Source organism: Haliaeetus albicilla, chromosome 13 (assembly GCF_947461875.1).
Source record: "Haliaeetus albicilla chromosome 13, bHalAlb1.1, whole genome shotgun sequence".
In the NCBI taxonomy this organism is placed as follows: domain Eukaryota; kingdom Metazoa; phylum Chordata; class Aves; order Accipitriformes; family Accipitridae; genus Haliaeetus; species Haliaeetus albicilla.
Genome location: NC_091495.1, coordinates 13,311,184 through 13,334,015, shown reverse-complemented (window position 1 = coordinate 13,334,015; position 22,832 = coordinate 13,311,184). Strand labels below are relative to the sequence as shown.

The 22,832-nt window shown below is 39.6% G+C and overlaps 1 protein-coding gene across 3 annotated transcripts in view; it reads left to right on the top strand.

Annotated features, from left to right (window-relative positions):
• The window catches only part of HHAT (hedgehog acyltransferase), a 169,518-nt gene that overhangs the window by 97,931 nt on the left and 48,755 nt on the right, over window positions 1-22,832 (top strand). The window lies entirely within an intron of this gene.

Here is a 22,832-nt window from a genome sequence, read left to right as displayed (position 1 = left end):
TCCTAGCTGAAACCAGGACAGATCTGCATGATACAGCATAATTGAGCAATTAAGGTTTTATTGTAGTGGATCTGTTGTCAGGGTAGGGGCCTTCTGACTTGTGGACAAGGTTTGAGGACAGAGAACTTGGGTGACAGTATCAGCCTGTGGTGTTGCTGAATAAGCAGTATGCAGTGTTGTGCTGTGAGCTGACTCAGGAGACAAATTCAGCTTTAATTTTTTTGCCAGAGCTCAATGTAAGCAGGACCAGTTTTCTTCTTAGGTTCTTATTGCTGCCAGAGGCCCACATTGCCAAATAAAGGTCTTGTAGACAAATTTTTCTTCCTCATGAGGGAAGTACTAATAGGCTTCTGTGCCTAGAAGCGCTCTCCTACAAAGACCACCACTGTCTATTGCTCCTTCATGCAGTGTTTTCTCCTCTTGTTCCTTGCAATGGTTTAGAGTCAGCTCTGGAGTTCCATGGTCCTAGTTAAGCATCCCAAAATAATGACACTATTAAAGAGTAAGTTATGTACATAAATGGAACGATTTATCTTCTGAGCTCAAGCAAAAAAAAATATTTGAACAGCCCTAAGAAAGGTACATTTTTAGCATAAAATATAGAAAAGCTTTTTGTTAATACCGGGCAGGGAAGATGGGGTGAAATAGTTGCTTATGTTTGGTTTTTGCTCTTAAAACATGAAAGATTTGTTTTCTGTTTTCTTAAAAAGGCTTCTTTTTCTCTTAAATTGTTTCCTCCTGGTTAGTTGGCTAGTAGTTTCAGTAGAAAAAAAATAGCTGAGAGAGTAAGTTTGGAAGTAAAGTTAGACATCACTTCTTATGTAGTAAAAAAAAGCACTAGTGAAATTGTCCACTTCAGGCTTATAGCTTTGTGCAAATTATTTTCTTAATGCAATCTGTATATTATAAATGGAGAAAGTATGCCTTCCACTTCAGAAGGATTAGCAGTTGGCAGAATGCTGGGGTTTGCATCTGATGAAGGACAATGTTTTAACAAGTAGAATAATATTTAATTAAACCAGATCAATTATTGATTGTTTTTCTAGGTATGATTTGGTGTGTGGTTTTTTTTTCCTTTGGTCTGTTGTTTTGCACATAACTTGAGTACATACAGTTACTTCAGTATTGGGTACCAGGTGTCTAAGATAAGAATAGCAAATTAGTTGAGTCATTTGCAACTTTGTTTCTATGATGTGTTAATCAAATTAACTTCACTTTTAGAGCATAAAAGCTTTTGCTTAGTGTAGCTCATATTCTAGTAGTAGAAATCTCAGTGTTAAGCTTTATATGCCTGTATCCTTAGATCACACACATGACTGAGCATATGCTATTACTGCATTATGATTCTGACAACTCACGTGTACAAGCTGAAACATCCGCTAAGACTTTATTGCATCAACACTCCTGCTCCATTGTGGTTTTCCTACTCTGGAACAAATGCTGAGCATTTAAGGCCAGTCAAATCCAGAAGGATTGTTCAGTACTATGGTCTTCAATTTAAGGTAAATTTAAGTGCTGATCTGTAAGAGATGTAGCAAAAGTCTACACATATATTAGGAGAATGCAATGCTGAAAGGTAAAGATAAATAAATTTGTGTATCATCTGCACTGTTCTGGTGAATCCAATTCATCAATATATTCAGACCAAACTAAATACTACAATATATACTCTTTGATCATTCCTTTGTCAGCCCAAGGACAGATGAGATGATCTAGCTGCTTGTCTTCAACTGAAGTTTTTGTCGTTACCTTCATAAAAAATTAAATGGGGATATGTTTGAAGAAGTAGGGGTGGTGGTAATGGGTGAATGTTCTGTGGGGCAGGAGGGTGTTTGTTTGGGGTTTCTATTTTTACACTTTTTCTGGTGTGATGCAAGCAATATAAAGTTCCCATGCATGAAGACTTTCTCTTGTGCATTATGATGTTGAAGAGCTTTGATTAGAACAGATGTTGACCTCCCATCAGTATCTTGTGAAAAGTAGTCAAGAAATCTGGCAAGGGACCCCCAAACCTCTTCTCTATGTAATATCCAAATCTGTGTCCTTGCACTTTGTAGTGCAAAACAATGTTATAATGTCCAGTACATTACTAAGATCTGCTAGATATTTATCTGGTTACTTTGAGTCAATAATTGTTAGCTTTGGGTCGAGAAGAGAGAAGATACTTGGTGAATTTCAGGTTACAATATTAAAAATAATATTCTTGCTCTATTTAAAACCTTTTTGATCTGTTCGAAATTCATCTTAGTTTAGGAAACCTAAGCAGGGTTTTGCACGACTCTAAAACCAAATCTAGAGAGTAGACATTTGCATTTGGAGGACACCTCTACATTCTCAGCAACCTGGGCAGCAGGACTTGAGATTGGTTGACCGAGGTGGCAGAGGGCTCTGCAGCAACAGTGTGACATAAAACCCCTCTGAGGTAAGGAGTAGAGATCAGGTAAGGAATAGAGCGCTGTGGAAACAAAGCTGTCCACCTGCACATCAGCTGCAAAGAATATTCAGTTCCTTTCCTGTGTTCAAATCCCACAGAATTATGTCTAAAAAGACTTGTATGTATACAAGTAGGAAGCAAATAGGAGAATAGATGTGCATTTCACAGTTTGTAAATATAATTGGCATTTGTAGATCACTAACAAAATTAGTCAAGAACATATGTGTTAAACTCAAGCAATAAAATGCACCTCAGAGCAGAAATCAAATGTCCAGGTTTAGGTGCAGCTTTTAGGTGTTGTGCATGGCATTTTCAGGTCTGGCAAGTAAATGAACCTGAGAATATTAGTATTTTAAAACCCTAAATGCCCAACATATAGCACTTTTTGTAGTCAGAAATCAAGTCCTATTGTATAATATCTAAAAACGGTGCTTGGAGAGCAGCTTTCCATTAGCATGTGTGTGACAGAGAAGCAAATTTGAAATGGTTAACTCTTAAAAGGAAGTTTTACTGAGGTTGAAGAGGTACAAAATGCACTTCTAGTTTTGCTCTTTGGTTACTGAAGAGGATCTACTGTCATCTTTTGCAAAGACCGAGTATTATCAAAAATCTATACAGTTGTCTGAGAGTGGGGAGGAGAGGACATGGGTATGAAAGTTAAACCCCAGGACAGCATAGTCAGTGCAAGGAGGACCATGTAAGTGAGCTACCTTTGTCATCAAAGCTTTGTGGATTGCTTTCTAGGAACAAGATTTAGATGAGGTGGTTTCTCACATGTGGTAAGCTTTGGATGCTGCAATGCCTCTTGCCATGCCATAGTTACACCTTTTCTTTTCCTGGAAGTCTTGCTTGACTGATATTTGAACTGGTTTGCAGTGCCTTGGCAGTGCTTTCCACAGCTCCCATACCACTGTCAAGGAGAATTTATATTTGAGCGTGCCAGGTTGCAGTGTTTTTTAGTGTTTGCTTTCCTCTTGTGAAAAACAAATAAAATTTATCTGGCTTCAGAATGAATTTCTGTGCATCATTGAAATCACCGTTGTCAAAATTATGAGAGCAGGGGTGTGTGTGTCTTATATGTATGAGTATTCTTAAATTTGTTCTCAAACTGTTTGAACCAGCCTTACTGCTTTTTTCTAAAACTTAACTTGGCACCATAAGTTATTTACAAAGAAAAAAAGTTCCTACAGCAAGCATTTGACTTTTTTTAGTAAGGCTTTTCTCATGGGAAACAGTGTTGTTCTAATAAGAAAGCAGGAGAAATGTCTTCTACATAACAAACTGGGTTTAATCCTGTATTCAGAGTAATTAATTGCTACTTCACTTGAAAATGAGAGCCTCCAACGAGGGGGGTTCTCTTTGGAAGGGCTCTCTCCTGGGACTCGCACTGTGCAGTGCTTTTGGTTAAGAGGCTGAATTACCTTAGCAAGCATGGCCAAAGGCATTAAGCTGGGTGGGGACACAAGTATATTGGGTGATAAAAGTATAAAATGCTTCCTGCTCTTTCTCTGGTTTGTGAGGGACAGAGCCCAGATCAATGATGAAAGCGCACGGTGCATGTCAGGTGTATTTTACTTTGAATAGCTGTCTGAAAATTGGACAGCCATCATTTAACTTAACTATAAACCAGTACTTTAACTCTCCAGTTTACCTTGCTAAATTGTGAGGAGTGCCTCTCTTGAGGGCAGTTCATCCCACATACATCTATCTTAGCATTGGATGAGATGCATTGTCACTCTTCACTGAGTTCAGAGGCACTTTGTACAGACTAGTTTAGATTAGATTGGACATCCAACCTTTGAGAAGGTGCCTTCGGTAGATATCCAGCTAAGAGTGCATTTCACCCTTGGTTATATTTACCACAGGAGTACAGAATGGCTGGCTGGGCAGAAGTCCTGCAATGAAGAGTATCTGACTGTTCTACCAGATTGCAAACTTTGTGCAGCATCACACCGCTTGCAGCAGAAATAGACCTTACGCCGAGATGCACTGACACCAGTGTAAAATGCACAAAATAACCTCTTCTCCTACATGATGTTCTGAAGGTTAAAGTTAAAAAAAAGTCCAGTTTTGGTTACTGCAGTTAAAAAAAAAAAAAAATCATCTGACAGGGAGAGGGAAATACAGCAACATGATTGGAAGTCTAGGAGCCGTGACCCTGAAATAAATGGCATTGTTTTGTTTTGAGAGGGAAGTATTGAGGGGAGAAATGGGTACATAGAAGTATCTGCAAAGAAAATGTTAACAAGCTATTCTGTATCACCAGTGAGGTCAGGAAAAGAAAAAAAAAAACAAACCTATAAAACGTAGCAAGGAAGCTTTAGTTGAGGTAGGAGAAACTTTCAAACTGTGAGGCATGGAAAGTATTGAAACACATTACCTAGGTAAGCTGTTGGATTTCCATCTTTGGAGGGCAGTCTCCAGGTAGACAAAAATCTAGCAAGCAATGTAGAAAATCTTGATTTCATTGTGGTGTAGGAGGAACCTCTGAAGAGCCTCCAGACCCATTCCAAGTCCTGTTTCTCTAGGTGGTTCATCAGCAGGTACAGCTGTTTACATGGAAGAGAAATCTGTGTATAGCACAGTAGGATTTTTGTTTGGATTTATATATTTCTTCAGTAAGTTAAGGACCATGGTAATGTACAAAAACACAGTTTCAGTAACATTTTGTAACTGTTTCTTTTTGAAGTATAATGGTCTGATGAGGGAAAAAAAGCCCATTGTGCTGTGGCTGAGGTGCAGCTTAGTGGAAGTCGTGGTGCAATTTTAAACTACTGACGAATACTCTCATGGAGAAGTCTAAAATTATTTGCTGTTTCATACTTGCTCTTTTCTTCTAGCTTTTAGGATGAAATGCATAGTCCTGTATATGAACATTTCGTTAGATAAATTTCTGAGAGCATTTAAAACCAATTGTACTATGCAAAACTAAAACTGATTTCTCAATATCTAATATTTGTTCACTAATTGAAGATGGTGAAGCCTTTATTTTGCTCCAGTTTTCCCTTTGTCGTGGTTTAACCCCAGCCAGCAACTAAGCACCACGCAGCCGCTCACTCACTCCCCCCCCATCCAGTGGGATGGGGGAGAAAATCGTGAAAAAGAAGTAAAACTCGTGGGTTGAGATAAGAACGGTTTAATAGAACAGAAAAGAAGAAACTAATAATGATAACACTAATAAAATGACAACAGTAGTAATAAAAGGATTGGAATGTACAAATGATGCGCAGGGCAATTGCTCACCACCCGCCGACCGACACCCAGCCAGTCCCCGAGCCGCGAATCCCTGCCCCCCACTTCCCAGTTCCTAAACTAGATGGGACGTCCCATGGTATGGAATACACCGTTGGCCAGTTTGGGTCGGGTGCCCTGGTTGTGTCCTGTGCCAACTTCTTGTGCCCTGGCTGGGCATGAGAAGCTGAAAAATCCTTGACTATAGTCTAAACACTACTGAGCAACAACTGAAAACATCAGTGTTATCAACATTCTTCTCATACTGAACTCAAAACACAGCACTGTACCAGCTACTAGGAAGACAGTTAACTCTATCCCAGCTGAAACCAGGACACCCTTTCAGCTTGCTTTGAAGCAAAATAAGGTTTTGTGCTCATCAGAGTTCAGTTATTTGGTTAATTTATAGGGAAAAGAAAAGATTTTTCTCATCACTCACTACTAGGTGATTACCTGACCTACTTTATGGAGGCAGAAAGCCTTTGGACTTACAGCTGTGGAGCACTATCTCAGATTGTTTCACAGGACATCTTAGACATTGATTTGCAAGTGGGAATTACCATGGTAATGGCATACAAGATTCAGGGGTTTGAGTGAACCAAAGAGTTTGGTGTAACATGTGGAAACATTGAATTTTTAGCTTGCTTTGGCAGAAACAGTAGACCATTATCTTATGATGTTAGATTAAAATGATGCTGTTTGCTAATTACACTATATCACAGTATTGAAGATTATTCTCAGAATTTATATTGGTTTCATTTTATGTAAATCATGTAGTGAATTAATTGAGAATCGAAAGGGTATCAGGATCCTTCAAGATGTCATCCTGGACTGCTGTTACCTTTACAAGTTTTGCCCTTGATTTTGGAGACAGTGAAATTAGGTCCTTTTTCTACAAAAAAATCACTTATATATTAGTGGTTGAGATGACTTTCTGTGTTCAACAGCTAAATCATTTAAAAACCATGAGTTACTTATTGAGTAGCTCCACTGCCGTGTGAGATTTCAATAACAAAAAAAGATGAGATTCCTGTATCGGTGGTTGTATGCTCTAGTCTGGCTTATGTAGGATTATGTCTACCCATTAGATATGTCGCTGTTTGCATGCCTCATCTGCTGCAATAACATGCATGGGAAAAATGTCTCAGGATGATCAGCAGTTCATATAACAGCATCTCTCCCTTCAAAAACTATGTTAATATTGCCAGTTAGCTTAGTTAACAGATTTAGCACATTTTAAGGGCTGAGGGAAGCTAATTAAAAGAGTTGGAGCAAAGTAGTTAGAACTTGTTACTGAACAGGGTTTTGTTGGACTTTTTAACTCTGAGGTGTTGCCAGATAACATATAATGATGTATTAGGAGCCATATTGCACTTCAACTTCTGAGATTGGTAACAGTGATATCTGTAAATACCTAGCTATGAAGGGGCTTAAAGGTGCAGGAGGAATGAAATCATGTAGCGAAGGACATCAAAGGAGGCCACAAGACCTGTCAGCTGAGGTGTCCCTGTGACTGCGTGATACTTTGCTGTCCATTCTGCAAAACTTTCATTCAAATTTCTTTGCAGCTGAAAGAAAAAAGGAGGGCTACTTCAATGATTTACTGTTCAGAGTTGCCACTGTTTGGGTTTTCAGATCGCCCTTGTTTTGGTTTGGAAGCTTCTACTGTAGAGTAGCTGGCCTGTGGTCTTCCAGTGTTCCTGTTTCTCCAAATTTTCACTGTCACTGAGAAATCGCACTTGCTGCTGTTATGCAGAAACTTACTTAAGGTCATTTTTTCCAAAAATACATTTGAATGCTATATTGATGGATTGCATAATTTAGAGAAATATTGCATAGTGGTAGGAATAGTACTGAAGATGTCACATTTTTCCAAATTATTCATTCTTCTTCATGCACAAAGGAAACTTGTTTTTACAATAATTTCTGTGACCTTGCTTGGTGGGTGCTGTTTTTTGGGAAGTGAACTGGCAAAATACTAAGAAAAATGAATTTTGGTCTGCAGTAATAAGGAGGCAGTGGTTTGGGGTTTTTTTTCCCCTTCACCTCCCAAAGGATGAGAGCTGTATAAAAGCAAATATTCGCATGGGTTTTGAGGGGGGTTCTTCAGAGTTGAACCAATAAAGCATGTTCTGCCATTTTCTGCTGAATCACACTGGTTTGAGCCTCTGTTCTATGTGAAAACTGTTGGAGCATTGCTGTGTTTAAATTCAACTGTTGCTGTTGAATCTCAATAGTTTACCATTTGTTGTCACAGTCTTCGGACCTGATCCTACAATCATATCAATGCAGAAAGATCCTTCTATCTAGAAAGTCCCAGAACATGTGCAGACACGTCTGCTGGGATCAGTATGATTGTAGGGTCAGAAACCTTTATTTTAGTTATGGCATGTACAGGTACAAAAATGTAGGAGAGTCTACACTATGAATGTACAGAGTTCACTGTTGTGCATTATGTGGTACGTAACTTATAGAACTAAGTAAACTACATTGCACACAGAAAATGGGGAGTTGTTCCTACATCATGCTGCCTTCTTGGCAATCTGCAGTTCTTTTATAAAAAGACAAGAAGTTTGCTACTTAATGAGCTTTGCTCATCACAGGCAAAATGCCCCCAGATTTTCAACGACTTGGGCAAGATTCATACAACATTTTCTTATCATTGTAATGATGCCAGTAAAGCAGAGGATGGTATGATGAGCAGTTGGTGTAGTGGGTTGGCCAAGTCCATCTTACAGATGTAACCTTGCTGGTAGCAATGTGCTTAGTCTGGAAGCTGGGATGAATGATACTGCTAAACATGCATGTTCTGCTGGTGTAGCAGATCAGTCTGTGCTGTTCTAGTGTAGTCTTTCAGAGACTGAAGCAGTTTCAATGTGCGTACTCTTTGTCTTGAACATAGCGTGAACATGAAAAATGAAACTAGTTTTTGTCTCAAAAAGCTTAAAATTGCCATGACCTCATGACTGCTTGTCAACATGTAATTCAGCTTATAATTCCTATAGCAGAGGTCAGCAAAGAAGTAAGAGGGTGGGAATGGTTTTAAAATTCATCAGAGAACTTTTAAAAAAAAAAAATTGTGTAACACCTGTAAAATCTCTTTCTCTTTTGGGTCCTTATGCACATAATGTAAAATGACAGACACATCAAATAGCCATGTAGGAATACCCTTGGAACCACGTTTTCTTGAAACTGTTCTTTGGGAATTGCTGACAAGATAGGAATAGCGCTCCTCATTTCCCCTGTGAGTTGTGGATTAACTGGGGCTGAGGGCTGCCGGAGGGAGCAGTGTTGTTGCTTCCAGAAGCGACACTGGAAGATGGGAGTGTGGCTGTGGTTATGCCAGATCTTGTGTCACACATTACCAGCAAGAGTAATTTTTGAGGACCATTAGCTTTCTTTTCCACTCCAGGTCCTGCTTGTCCTCAGTGTTGAGGGGGGAGAGATAATTTTGGCCTATCTTGCAGAGGAAGAAATGTAGTGACCCACACTGACCATGGCTATTTCTTTTCCCTGCAATTGTACTTGTTGGCTCTTGCCATGCAAAATAGCCCAGCCAAGAACCTTAGGAGGGCAGAGGACACTCACAGTTTTGCCTTCTCATTCCCCTGTATTTTTGCCATACACAGCAAAAGTCTCACAATGACTTAGCCTGGTATAAAGTACTTGAATTGCTGTTTTATACTTACTGTGTCACTATGCTTATTGGGAAATTTATACATAAATGAACTCATGGATGTGGTGACATGTATGTAACTGATTAGTAAAAGCCATAATTTCAGCTAAGACTTGCAACCATTGAGAAAAGTTCTCTGAAGAATGATGCAATCTTTTTCTTTTCCCTTATTCAGAAATTTCCAGGAGCCTTGTAGCTGTTACTTCTTTCTCATCATTGAATCCTGTTTCTGCCTTCTGTCAGCTCCTTTCATCTGTCTTCAGATTTGAACTAGTCCTGACTCTCACTTTTTTTTCTAATGCTCATTGAGAGAACAGTTCCCAAATACAGAAAGTAACCATTTAACAGCAGGAACTGGAACACCAGCTGTATTTAGCTTTGCAATCATTGAGACTTTCATGACAACTTTCTAAGTTGTTTATCTCCTGAAATTGATGTTAAAACAGCATTGTGGGGCTCCACAATTACTGCCACTTGGAGCCTGCTAGATCAAATTTTCCCAGCTTACAGGAAAAAAGACACTTTTTTTTCCCCAAATGCCAGCCCTGCATATCAGCTTGTGATTGGAAATTCAAGCTGTGTTCAGTCTGGCTCTTGCATCTCTAGCAGCAAAGTCAGAGATGTTCTTAAGAATTCTGTTGTGAAGGGGCATGGGCCACAGAGGAGGCTGATCCTTTTCTAAAAGCTGTGTTGCCTGTGTAACAGGAATGAAAAGCAGTTCAGAGCTTATTTTTCTCACCGAGGAAGCTTGACAGGAGTTTTTACTACGCTGTAGCACAGTTCTGCTGCATAAGTAGGCAACATTTTTACACTAATGTTGTTTTGCCTATAATTCTGTTCTAGGTTCACAACCAAAGTTAGTTGTTTCACATTATTTTAGCTTCTCTTTCTATCTCTGAATGCATTTATTTCAACCATCCTTAAATAGCCACTGCTTTGCAGAATAGGAAAACTAAAAGTACATGAATCCTGCAAAAAACTGAATGATTTGATTAGGCCTCGTCTCATTGTCTTGACTGTTGGGGTTGTGGGTAGGGTTTTGGGTTTGGGGTTTTTTTTGAGAGGGAGAGAGCAAAACATTGTATCCATAGTTGATAAAACTTATACACTTACACCATCATAAATGCTGACAGTTCTGTGAAATGTCTTCCAGCTCCCATCTTTATGTTCCTTACTAAATTGTATGCTGTGGCACTTTTTCTTAGTGCGCTTGGTCCCAACTCAAAGATCTGAAACTGTGCAGAGTTGGGATTTAAGTTCATGCCCAACTTGGAATATATCAAACTTCATGTGGACTTGATCAAGCCCTATGAGAAACAGCACCATATGGTGGAGCAAACTTTGCTCTGATGTCCCTAAAGAAGCACCATGAGGGCAGAAGTGTATCTCCTTCCTAAACAGCTGGGATTTTTTTGTTCAGTGTTATACCACTCCATTGATATAATGTTGCTGTTTAGTGTGGCACCTGTAAAGGATGGATGAGGAGGGAAACATGTGGGTCTATGACTTTTTTGATCTCTTTGGGCACTGTCTTTCCTTGAGAAAATGGAGAGATATCTCTCTCTAACTCCTAAAACCTTAGTTCTGTCTGCCACAGAGGCTGCACCCCTGGGATACAGTGCTCTCCAGTGCTATCGTGTGTGACTTCTGATGACCATTTGAATACATGGTTTTGAAGTGCATGGTCCAGGTCTGCCTAAGCTCTGTGAGAACAGATAGAATTAGAGTACTAAATGGCACAGTACCTAGACTTAACCTCAATAATCCTGGAAATGTTACATTTTTCTGTTAGTGCATGTATGCATGTGTGTAAGTAACAGAATATAGCTGAGATACTAGACTAAATAAATGCAAGAAATATTAATGTCTGAAATCCAGTTGTAAAGTCAGAGATCATCATAAGCATTCCCAGTTATTGTTACAAATTATATCAGATGCTTGCTGTTTATTCTGTAGTGAAATAATTATAAATTTCAGAGCAGGGAAATTCCTCAAGAATGTTTCTTCCAAGAAAGTAGTGGACTTCTAATATTAGGGTAGTTTTAATTTAATAAACTGTCTTCCATTTTATCTTTCCCTTTTCTCACATATTATTTCTAAATTTCCTAATACAAGGAGGGTATGTACTGACACCCAGTTGTGACTTGTTAGGTTGTGGATATCTTCCTAGGTGTTGAATTTTCACTGTTAGTAGGTTAGCTTAAAGCCCTGTGTGCTTTAACAAGTTCAGTTTTATTTCTGACAGTTGTTGAGATACCGGAGTCTTTTTTTTCCACAAATCTGTCAAGCTGCCAGACCTGTGTATTCCTGCTCATTCTACTAGTTGGCAGTAAATGGTGCAAGTAATTTGTAGCTACTGAGTAGCACACCAATATTTAAGTGTCTTAAGTAGAAAATATGCTCTGCTGTTAATAACTGATTTAGTTATTTTGATTTTTTTTTAAAGCTATTTCCTTATTTTTGCAGCTTGCATGCGAAAACTGATAAATAACATGGTAGGTTTTTTGTGTTGTTAACATCCATGCTCCTAACTATATAACAATGTTGGACTATTGATTTTTATTACTTCTGCCTTCTTTCATGTGGCTTTTATTAGACCCACAGCTAAGCCTTCTATCAAATACAATAATCCTTCTGCAAATTCTAACTTAGACTTTGAAGCAATCCTGGGAGAAGAGTGACTTGTGTATTATAATACAAATTATCCATAAAAATTCTCCCAATGGTGGGACTTTTATGTCTGAATAAATATTTGTCTTGCATCTAGATTGAACAGAAACTCAAGTCTTAGTACTTGTGTGGAGTATTGTTGTGGGAGAGGGTTGTTTCTCTTTAGAAATAGTAGTAAAGTGTTACTGAAGTAGTTGCATTATTCAGAAGGAAAAACATCTTTAGTACTTATTAATATTGAAAGAAAAGTGTAAGTATATTATTCCATTACTTGCAGGTTAATATGCATCCTGCAGTGAGGAATAATTTGCAAATAATTGAAAGTCTTTTAAACTTGAATCTTGTGACTATAATGCCTTGCTAGCCCCTCTGTTAGTAATATTTACAGTGAAGGCATCTTTTATTTAACAAATAGTTTGTATGTAAATAGTTGAAAACCAGCTTATCAGAGAATCTTAATTTTGTCCCAGTTGCTATTACCTTTGATTTAAAATGCCTAAAACAGTGGTCGTTGTTCTAGCATGTCTGTTGTATGCAGTTAAGAATGTTTTATATATTCCTTCATTGCTGTCTATAAAAACTGCCTCAGTTATGTTTTTAGTGTAGCAAATCAGAAGTTAAAACATACATGTGGAACAAGGTAATCTTCAAGACATGGGCACCATCCATTACAGATGAAGTCTAGCATGTGGATATCTTATTTTTTCCTCCAGTATTGAGACAGGAGACAATAAGCTTAGTCCTGCCCAAATAGCATGTTTAAATGTTAAGAACAGTCAACCTGTACAAATGTGGAAAATGAAATGGCTGAAAAACTCTAGAGAATTGCTAATGGCGTGTACAGTTTTTTGCCTTAGCTTAAGTTCAAATTTTTTCGCAGTCAGGAGAAACTGAGAGTTTGTACCACCTGATAGTTTTTTCTGTGTCTCTGGAATACAAACTGGGAAGAAGCGTTCAGATAGTTGCTGATGTTTAGCAGTAGCTCAGCAGTACTACTTCCTGGCGGGTCTGCAGATTACTCTAGCAGTGGAATAAGCTTGGAGACTGAACTTCTCTTGTCAATAGTTTGGCCGTTTGAGACCACAGCTATTGCATAAAAGCTATGAAAAAAGTTAGGGGTTCAGTTTTTGTCACACCCTAGGTGTGCTAGGAGTATTTGCATGGTGGTTTGGATATTACTTCCAGTAGCAAAATTAGACTTACTCTTGCTGATCTTATTCCTAGCCTTACTAAAGATGTCGTAGCAGAATGAGATTCTCTCTTCCAGCATTTTCTTACCCAGCTTGGTTACCGCTTCATCAGAAATAACAGATCTGCATGACTAATACAGGGAAGTGCCCCTGTGAATTGGCATGCAGAGCAAAAAGAAGGATCATCAAGACCCTCAGGGGAAAACCATCACTAGAGCCCTGATGGAAAACCATCAGTATCCCCCAAAGAGCCTTTTAACATTATTTGACTTGTAATTCTATGAGAGCAGATTACTGCATTTAGCACTTTTTTTTTTTTGTCCACGTGCCAAAAGCCCTTATAGTGCTCACTGAGGCATGTAAACAGTATTGTGCCCAGTTTAATACAACTCTTATAATCTGATTTGGCCAATGTTGCATATTAAGTCAGGGGCACAAGTAGATGGAGAAATTGGAATCATGAGTCCTGTTCACTAAATTCTCTTTCCATGAAAACTTAATGGTTATAACTTGAGCTCTATAATTAATATCTTGTTGCAGGCCAGCCATGTGATATACTGATAATGGCTAACCTTGCCAGGGGAGAGGAGGGGTTTGATGCTAGGCATTGAGGGTCTGTCTTCATTTTTCTTGGATTAGCATGCAGGAGAAATAGAGAAGGCAGTATTCGCTAGTTAAATGGGACTAATTCAGGTATTACAAACAAGCTGTGGCTAAAGACCCTCAAAAGTCTTTTAAAAAATGCAAATATATCCTTCAACATGCTGGCAGACTGTCATGTGGACCAAGTTTTATTACATTGGCCAGTCCTGGCACACTTGAAGGTCTGTCTTCTGTGGTATCATGTATTATGCTAGCACCCAGTACCAGGTGCTCAGGGAGAAAATGTGTAAGGACCAGGTCTGTAACAGCAAAAGCTTTTGTTACAGTGAGAGCCAGTACACAGCTCAGTCTGAGCAGTGCAAGCTAGGAGGGGCAGGGTTGTGTAAAAACATGGCCCTTTTGCTTCTCTTTTAGTAGGACCGGGGAAGCTCTTGGCAGGGATGAAAGCTACTTGGGCCTCATTGAAAGTCTGGTCAGTGAATGGGTTGCTGACTTTGACTACAGTGAATACCCTCATGCACAGGGCAGGACATAATTGCTGGGCAGTACTGCATAATTGCATAGGGCAGTACATAATGTTACACCTGCCTGAAACAGCAGGATTTAATTTCTCTTATAGAACTGAGGAAGCAGTCATTATTTCTTTATCTTACAAGTGTGTGTTTGGTCTCTGCACTCTTCTGCTATTGACAGAGGGGTCAGATATTTTGGCTTAACTACAACTAAAGCATGAGAACAGCAAAAGACAAAAGCTAATTAGTATTCTTTTGACTGCTGCTCTGAAGGAATGGAGCTGTATTCTCAGCTCCTTCTTAAACTCCAGTGGAGATTAAAAGAAGAAAATGACTACAAGGGAGGATAGAAAAAAAGAAATGGAAACAAGGCAGATCCAGCCAAGAAAAAGTTCTGGCCTAAGCATTTCTTCACACTGCAAATTCATGCAAAATAAACCTTGAAGAAAGACCTGCATTGAAGCCTACTCTCTCTTTGCAGATTTCCTCCATGGCTTTTGCATAGGCTCTCATTCTTTCTCTGCTTGGAGAAAAGCTGTTGTCCAGTTCCTTTTACTGGACTGGATTGTGGAGCAGACAGTCCCACTGTGAAGTAGCACAAGGAACATGGACAGTGTATCGTGCAGTCCAAGATACCAGTGGAATCGGCAACTTGCTGCAAGAGCACGTTCCATTGAATGAATAAGTTACACCTACTTAAAAATGTAATACGGACCAACACTTTCAATCTATAAAAGCAGAGTGCAGATTCACATCTCACGGGTGGCTGCTTTGGCTTGCGTGGCTGGCACTGACAGAACTGGCAAGGATAATCTGAGCAAGGTAACTGACCTTGGCACTGTAATGCAGCTAGTACGAACTGTAGAGTTAGGGACGTTTTTCTTCTTCTTTTTTTTTAATGCTCTGTAGAGGGTGTCATGGTTTAAGCCCAGTTGGTGACAAAGCACCATGAGGCTGCTTGCTCCTCCCCCTTCCCCAGCGGGATGGGGAGAAGAAAATATAAAGAAAAGCTCGTGGGTCGAGACAAGGACAGGGAGGGATCACTCACCACTTATGGTCATGGCCAAAAAACAGACTCAACTTGGGGAAAAAACAAAATCAATGTAATTTACTACCAATCAAATCAAAACAAAGATAGCGAGAAGTAAAACCAAACCTTAGAACATCTTCCCCCAGCCGTCCCTTCTTCCCAGGCTCAACTCCACTCCCGGTTTTCTCCACCTCCTCCCCCCAGCAGCACAGGGGGATGGGGAATGGGAGTTGCAGTCAGTTCATCTCACGCTGTCTTTGCTGCTCCTTCCTCCTCAGGGGAGAACTCCTCACACTCTTCCCCTGCTCCAGCGTGGGGTCCCTCCCACCAGAGACAGTCCTCTGTGAACTTCTCCAATGTGAGTCCTTCCCACAGGCTGCAGTTCTTCACGAACTGCTCCCGTATGGGTCCCTTCCACGGGCTGCAGTCCTTCAGGCACAGACTGCTCCAGCACAGGCTTTCCCATGGAGTCACAGCCATCTCTGGGGGCATCCACCTGCTCTGGTGTGGGGTCCTCCACGGGCTGCAGGTGGGCATCTGCTCCCCCGCTCCCCTCCATGGCTGCAGGGGGACAGCCTGCCGTCTCACCAGGGGCTGCAGGGGCATCCCCTCCTCTGGCGCACCTCCTCCCCTCCTTCCTCACTGACCTTGGTGTCTGCGGAGGGGTCTCTCTCACATTCCAGTGTCCTCCCCCACTGCAGGTTCCCCTTCTTCAGTCTGTTCTCCCAGAGGCACTAGCATCATCGCTGATGGGCTCTGCCTTGGCCAGAGGCCGGTCTGACTTGGAGCCGGGGAATCTTCTAGCAGCTTCTCACAGGAGCCATCCCTGTAGCCCCCTCCCCTGCTACCAAAACCCCACCACACAAACCCAATACAAAGGGTTAGATATAAACCAGGTTCTGCAGCACCAGGAGCAGTTCAGAGACTCAGGTGAAGATCTAAACCTGTGAAATTATTGGCATCTGCCATCTGAGATAATAATATATCCAAGGAAGTGCTGTTCTGACTTTGCCCAAATTCTTGTTCATCCCGTCCTCCAAGTTTTAGAAGGATTCTTTTTTTTTCTTCTTGTGGCTGTTCTGACTGGCTTTGCTGGCAGCTCTTTTGATAGCTGACAGTCACCTGGAAAGGGCATCTCCTGAGGCTGCAGGATCGTGGGGCCGGTGTTAAGGAAGTGCATCAAGGCAGTTAATTTTTTTTAATCCTTTTCACTATGTGTAAGAGCACATTCCCATGAATTCCAGTTAACAAATCCAATAGATATCCAAGAACACTTCATTTGAAAGACCACTTTTTGTGATAAAAGCTTTTGTTTGGGTTAATATTGGGTTTGATGTTGGACTATAGCTCTTGTTTGTGTTTTAAGTACTGAGAGGCCAAAGCACAGGGTGCATTTGTGTGGCTTATGTACTGCATGTATGCTGATTTTTATTTGAAGTGTAAACTGAATCTCTTCTGATCACTGTTAATGTCACCTATAGAAACATACCCAGCCTGCAAAATTTGCTTCAGCAATCAAAGCTCTCATGTCCATTACAGCTGAAAACAGATAGGGTTTTTTCACGTCAAAGTTGATTCTCTCAAAAAAAAGTTGGGTGGACAGGAGAGAAACAGCTCTTTGGACTCTCCAGTAGTGAAGACAGCTTTTACATTGCTGGTAGAGGTTAGAGCAGCTGTAAAGCTTTTCCACTTTCTGCTGAAATTGATAACCTACAACAGCTGTCAGAAGGCTAGAGACTGCAGAATGCAGTAGGATCTACTGTAGTTTAATAAGTCCAGCTAAGGTCTAGCAAAGATGTAAAGCCCACCTACTCTGGCTGTGCTACCCTGACTGTTTGTTCTTTTACTTTATTTCTAAAGCAAAAAATACTTATTTATCACACGTAGGGTGATTTGTTTCTCTTCTATGTCCACCATTTTGAAGTGAAACATCATAAAATATAACACCTTTTGGCTGTATTTCTCTTTCATTTACCTTAAAAAGAATACAAAACACTTAGCATCAAAAATTATGTCCTTTCCTACAAAATAGTGTCATCTGGAATAAAACCAAAACCATATTCAGCCATCTCAAATTTTTACAAATATATACTGTCCCTGGCAATATCTCTTTCTATATGTTCTTTCCCTAATTCCTTCAACAAACAAACCAACCAACCGGTGAGGTGAGCCTTTATTATCGGTATTATTAGCAGAAGTGGTTTCAGGAAAACATACACAAATTTGACTTCATCAACACTTACGTTTTGCTGCAATCCCATAAGACATTAGTGAGGCTTTGTGTTTAGCAGACAGTGTACTTGCAAGGCATGAAAGCAGGCACGTTGCCCTTATTTTGTTCTTTTGTTCATATTTTAATCCTTTTAAATCCTTGTTCTTAGTCTTTTCTAGGGAAGAATTAAATGCTTGACTGTTTTTGTGACTACTTTTATTTGTATTAATTCTTTGTCAGATTGTTCCTTTTCACAGTTTTGAATTTTACTGGTGGTTGTTGAAAGACATCAGAATTCACTCTGGGCTAGAGGATGTGCTATGGGTGGTCTATAACTCTTGGCTGACTGGCAAACTGACAGTAATATTGCTCTGCAATAACAGTCACAGGTGAGTGACCATTTAGGATATCATGGGTTTTGTGGGTAACTGCCCCCTGCCCCCAATCGCAATATCACCCTGAATGTGTCTTGATATAGGAGAATAAGAATAGTTTGAGGACATCGAAGAGCAGACGACTACCTGAGGAGACTGAGTAGCATACAAATGATTAATGAAGTGATGTATTTGGCACTGCAAGCATTATGTTTTGGATAATGTATTCAGGAGGAAGTAAATCAGTAATGGGATTTAAGCAGCACAAAAGGAGATTTCAGTATAATGAATTACGTTCACAAAGGTCTATAATATTATAGGAGCAGGGAGGATTTTTGTGTGAACTGCAAACAGCATACTCAAATTTTTAACTCTGTTGAACACTGAATTGCTTGAAGATGGCATTAGTGCTTTGCATGACTTTCATCATTCACTCTACTTCTGTAGGGAACTGAGTAGGTTTCCCTACTGTGTAAGGAATACCAAATCTTCATTAGTCCTTTGGTGGTTCCATGAAGAAGCTGGTAACTTCACAGCACTTGTAATTATCTGTCTCACTCCTCACTGAATTTCCAGTTTGTTTTATTTCACCAGTGTGAAATCTTCAAGGCCCCCAACTTGCTAGTTTTCAAGAAAGGGATTGATCTTCCCTCTTTGCATTCTGTCTCTGGGCAGTTCTTTCCATTTTCAAGATATTTTGTTTTTCTACTGGACTACTTGGTGTTCTTCAGTACCTTCTTGTGAATCCCCTGACTAAAAGACTACTGGAAGCCTATACATGTGAAGCATGGTAATTGGGTTTCCTTCATTCATTGTCTTGTTGCAATAGTTACGACAATTTTTCCTGTGTGAAACTATGCTGCCCTAATCACTGAAAATCTCTGGAAAACAGTGAACCAATAGGATCATTTCATGCGTTCGCTGGGTGTGTATATAGGATTTATCAGTCTGTGACTCTGCAGATTGCACGTGTTATTTTCATACTTGTTATACATGAACGTGTCAGGTGAAGAGAGGGAGACCTGAATTGAGTGCAGACACTCCATCATGCACTGGAAAATATAATTGAAAACATGCATTGAGTAGATGGTTGTAACTGTGTGTGCCTTCTCTGTGTCACAGGTGGAGTTGGCTAAGTAGGCCCAGGCAGGACCTTCAAGCAGATCTTGTTGCTACCTGCTGCCCCAAGGCAGCATACGCATCCTATATCTGTGTAACTTGGAACAGGTACTTGTACAAAGTACTCCCACAGCCCTCCAGCGCTGGGCTTCCAGACTGCTCTTCAGGTTGCTGCAGCCCACCCTTTCTAGCAACCCCGTCAGGCAACCTGAGCTTTGCTGACACAAGGAACCCTTCTTCTTCCCTGGCTGCTATAGGATGATGGGACAGATTATTTCCTTCTGGTTTTAGGTGGCCTTTTACAGATTTGATGGCATCCCTCCATTATTTTTTCCATGTGTCTTTCAATCAGTCTTTCTTTTATGTTGTCTCCAGGTCTCATAATTCTTACTGGCTGCTTCTCAGTACACCCACATGCTCAGGTTAGATAACCTAGTGATGCTGCAGAAATGCAGTATTTATATTTCATTAAAATCTCAGTCCGACTCCAGTTACAATGGGGTAATTTCAAGTTCAAAGCTACCATTTCAAATTCACTGAAGTCTCTACTTACACAGAATTGGTTTGAAGACAACTGTCTTCCTGTTGACTAAAGGAGAAGGGTAAAATGCTTGCCTGGCATCATTTTACCATATGCTAATTTCAGGTAATGAAGATAAACCATCTTTATTTTACGAGTGTAGTCAGATACTTGGTTTTGAAGAAGCTTTAATCACAGTCCCAGAGCTGTTGTAAAGAGAGGCTGACTATTTCAGTTTACCCTGAGCAGATTAGAAACAGGTTTGTTTATGCCATTGTTGGTATCAGTTTTACTGAGCTAGAGTAGGAGTGCTCACATGGTCATTACTGCATTTGCTTGATTAAAATGAGCTGAAAACATACCTTTTCAATAGACCAATATTAAGCTACAGTTTTGTTTAGGTAAAAGCAGAACATTAGATAGGCATTGAATATCAGCACTGATGTAACTGATCCAAATAGATGCATGTGTTTATAAATACACAAAACCTTAAACTGAAATGGCTCTGCCATTTTTCCTTTTACTTACCATAAACTGAGGGAAAACCCACGAGGTAAGTATCACATGCTAATTTATACACAGCAGCTTTTAAGAGTTGATCAAGTGTCTGAGATTACCTGTGTGCTCAAGTCAGGTAGCAGTTTGCCTTGAACAGTCTTGACAAATTTTTTAATGTTCAAGTTTTCAAACAGAGAAAAGGAGTTAGTTAAAATGCTAAATGTGTTTTATGAGATGTCCTGAGGAAACCTTCTTACATGTAACTGCTTTAACTTGATGTGCTGGCATTGCTTTTTACATTTTGTAATTTTTGTGTTTGGTTTCTTTCTGGTAGTTCTAACCTCCTGCCTTATCGGTACTCTCCAAGTCTCACAGGGAGTAGTGGCCAATGGTGAATTCACTGTGCTTCTTGCTGTTTCCACATAATTTATCTGAAATGTTATGGGCTTACTCTAGAATTTCATCTCTTTCCTTTATGACAGTAATTAGTTTTCTGGGTTTATCTCTTCATTTGTCATGCTACCAATTTCTGTTTCTTAAAATAATCATTCTGTTGCAATGTTTTTAATTTCAGTTGTTCTTCCAGCTCACCTGTGTAGAAAAGTAATGACCAAATTCCAAACTAAGAAGTCCTCAATTTAAAGTGCCAGAGTTACTATACAATAGCATATTCCTGGTCAATGCTACTGAGCAGACAGCCTCTACATTCTTTATTATATTTCATGTGAAGCACAGACATTGTTTGGCCTCCAGATCATAAATGTAAACTGCTTGTCTGGCAATTGAGCTCTGGTTTCTTCTAATCTAGTTCTAGTAGCATGGCATTTTTCCCTTGAAAAAGGAGGGGGAAAAAGTTTGCTGGAGATGTGGCATGGAGCTTTTTATCCCAACGAAGTGTTTGATACCCCATGAAACTGAAGGCCGCACAGAACTGCTATGTCTTAGACAACCTGGATTATGGCTAGTAAAAAATAGCTCAACAGTGTTAGATGGGAGTGAGGGACAGGTAAGTGGGAATTTGTGGGGACTCTTGAGTGAGTTCTTTCTGCTAAAACCCATATATTTTAAAATATATTTCATTAGAAATAGTCATCTTTGTCACTTCAGGCAGAGGACAAGTACATTTTTCTTGTAAAACAAAGTTATGTGCTGACTTTTGGAGCAATATTGAAGAAGTCCTATAGCTATACCATAAATAGATGCCCATGGTAATGCAGCAGGTTGGTTTGGTTGGGGCTTTTTTCCCTATAGACTTGCAAGCATACAGTAGTTCTTTTCAGAATATGAGTTTAACATCAATTTAACCCATAATTACAAAGGGTTTGTTTCTTTTAAAATAGTTTCTGTTTACCTGTGGCACATCTGTCAAGCATGTAGACAGTCAACAGTAGAACCTTAAGGCATTGAAACTGCTCCCCACTAGTTGTGGTATGAACTTCAGGTTCTGTCTATCCTTGTAGGGCAGAAAGAAAAACTTGCTAGGGGATGGGAAAATGCGTTTTTGTCATTATGCTAAATGTATGTTAAGAAAGCGACTGTATACAAGAGTGTGTATGTGGAAATCATTCACTGAGGCCATGCTTTCACTGTATCTTCATATTTGTAATCCAGTCTGTGTTGCTGCAAAAAAAAAGACAGGAAGCTCATAGCAAAAATAATATTCTGTGGTTGGTTGTTTGGGGGGGGGTGGGGGGTTTTGTTGGTGTTTGTTTGTTGTTTTTTTTTTTTACTTTTAAAGCAGGCAACACTTAGTGTTAGATGATTTTTTAAAGTTACTATGTAAAAAATTGGTATTTTTTGTCCTGGCCATTCAAGTTAAAATGCATAGATGAAATTGAATTGAAGGTGAAGTAGAATTTGCATTGAAGAACAAGATTTCATTCCATAACTTAAAAGAAGAAGCAAAAATCAGTTGTACAGCTTTGCATACCAAAATTATCATTACCACATTAGGATTGCTCTAGAATACTGTATTAGCATCTGAATTTTGGGGTGCCTGTCATTTAAACTTTGCTATTAAGTAAAAGAAATAAGAGGCAAAATCTGCTTTCCTTTTTTTCCTTTTGCTCACATCACATTTGGGATAGTTTTGACCTGCAATAACTAATTATAGTTCTTTAAGGACACTTAGGAATTCTTCTTCCAAGTTTCTGTTGTTTGCATTTCTCCCAGAATGTCATGTATAACCTTGTGAGGATAGTTTGACATTTCTGCAGCTGCACTCCATCCCACTATGTTTTGCTCATGACCAGATTTAGTAAATTTCCTATGTTCTTTATCCAGAAAGAGAATAGATTTATTGGACATAATTAGTTTGTTTTAAATCATGGCTGCTTATCACTCTTACCTTTGTCATCACAGAGGTTGTTTGTAGTTTTTGTTATCTAAATATTTGTGGCATTCTTTTACTAGTTATACATGCCAGCATTTACAGCTGCTCTCCATTAAAATGAGCCTAACCGCTCTGCAGCTACCTTTTAAGAAAAATTGGTTTGTGATTTGGAAGGGGGATCTATTCACTTGGCACACCCCAGCAAGTGCATTGTCTAGCTCTTTGGAAACTCTGGGATAGTGTCAATGGAGAAGCTTTCGGGTATGTTAGCAAGGATATGTCTCTTGGATGACAGGCTGGGTCAAGCAGAGCAAGGAGGGCTTCCTTTTATTCTTTCCTGTCTTACTGATCATGGGTATATCTAAGTAATGCAGTATCTGATGAACGGTGGGATGTATGTTGTCTGCATACCTAAAACATGAAGTTGAGCT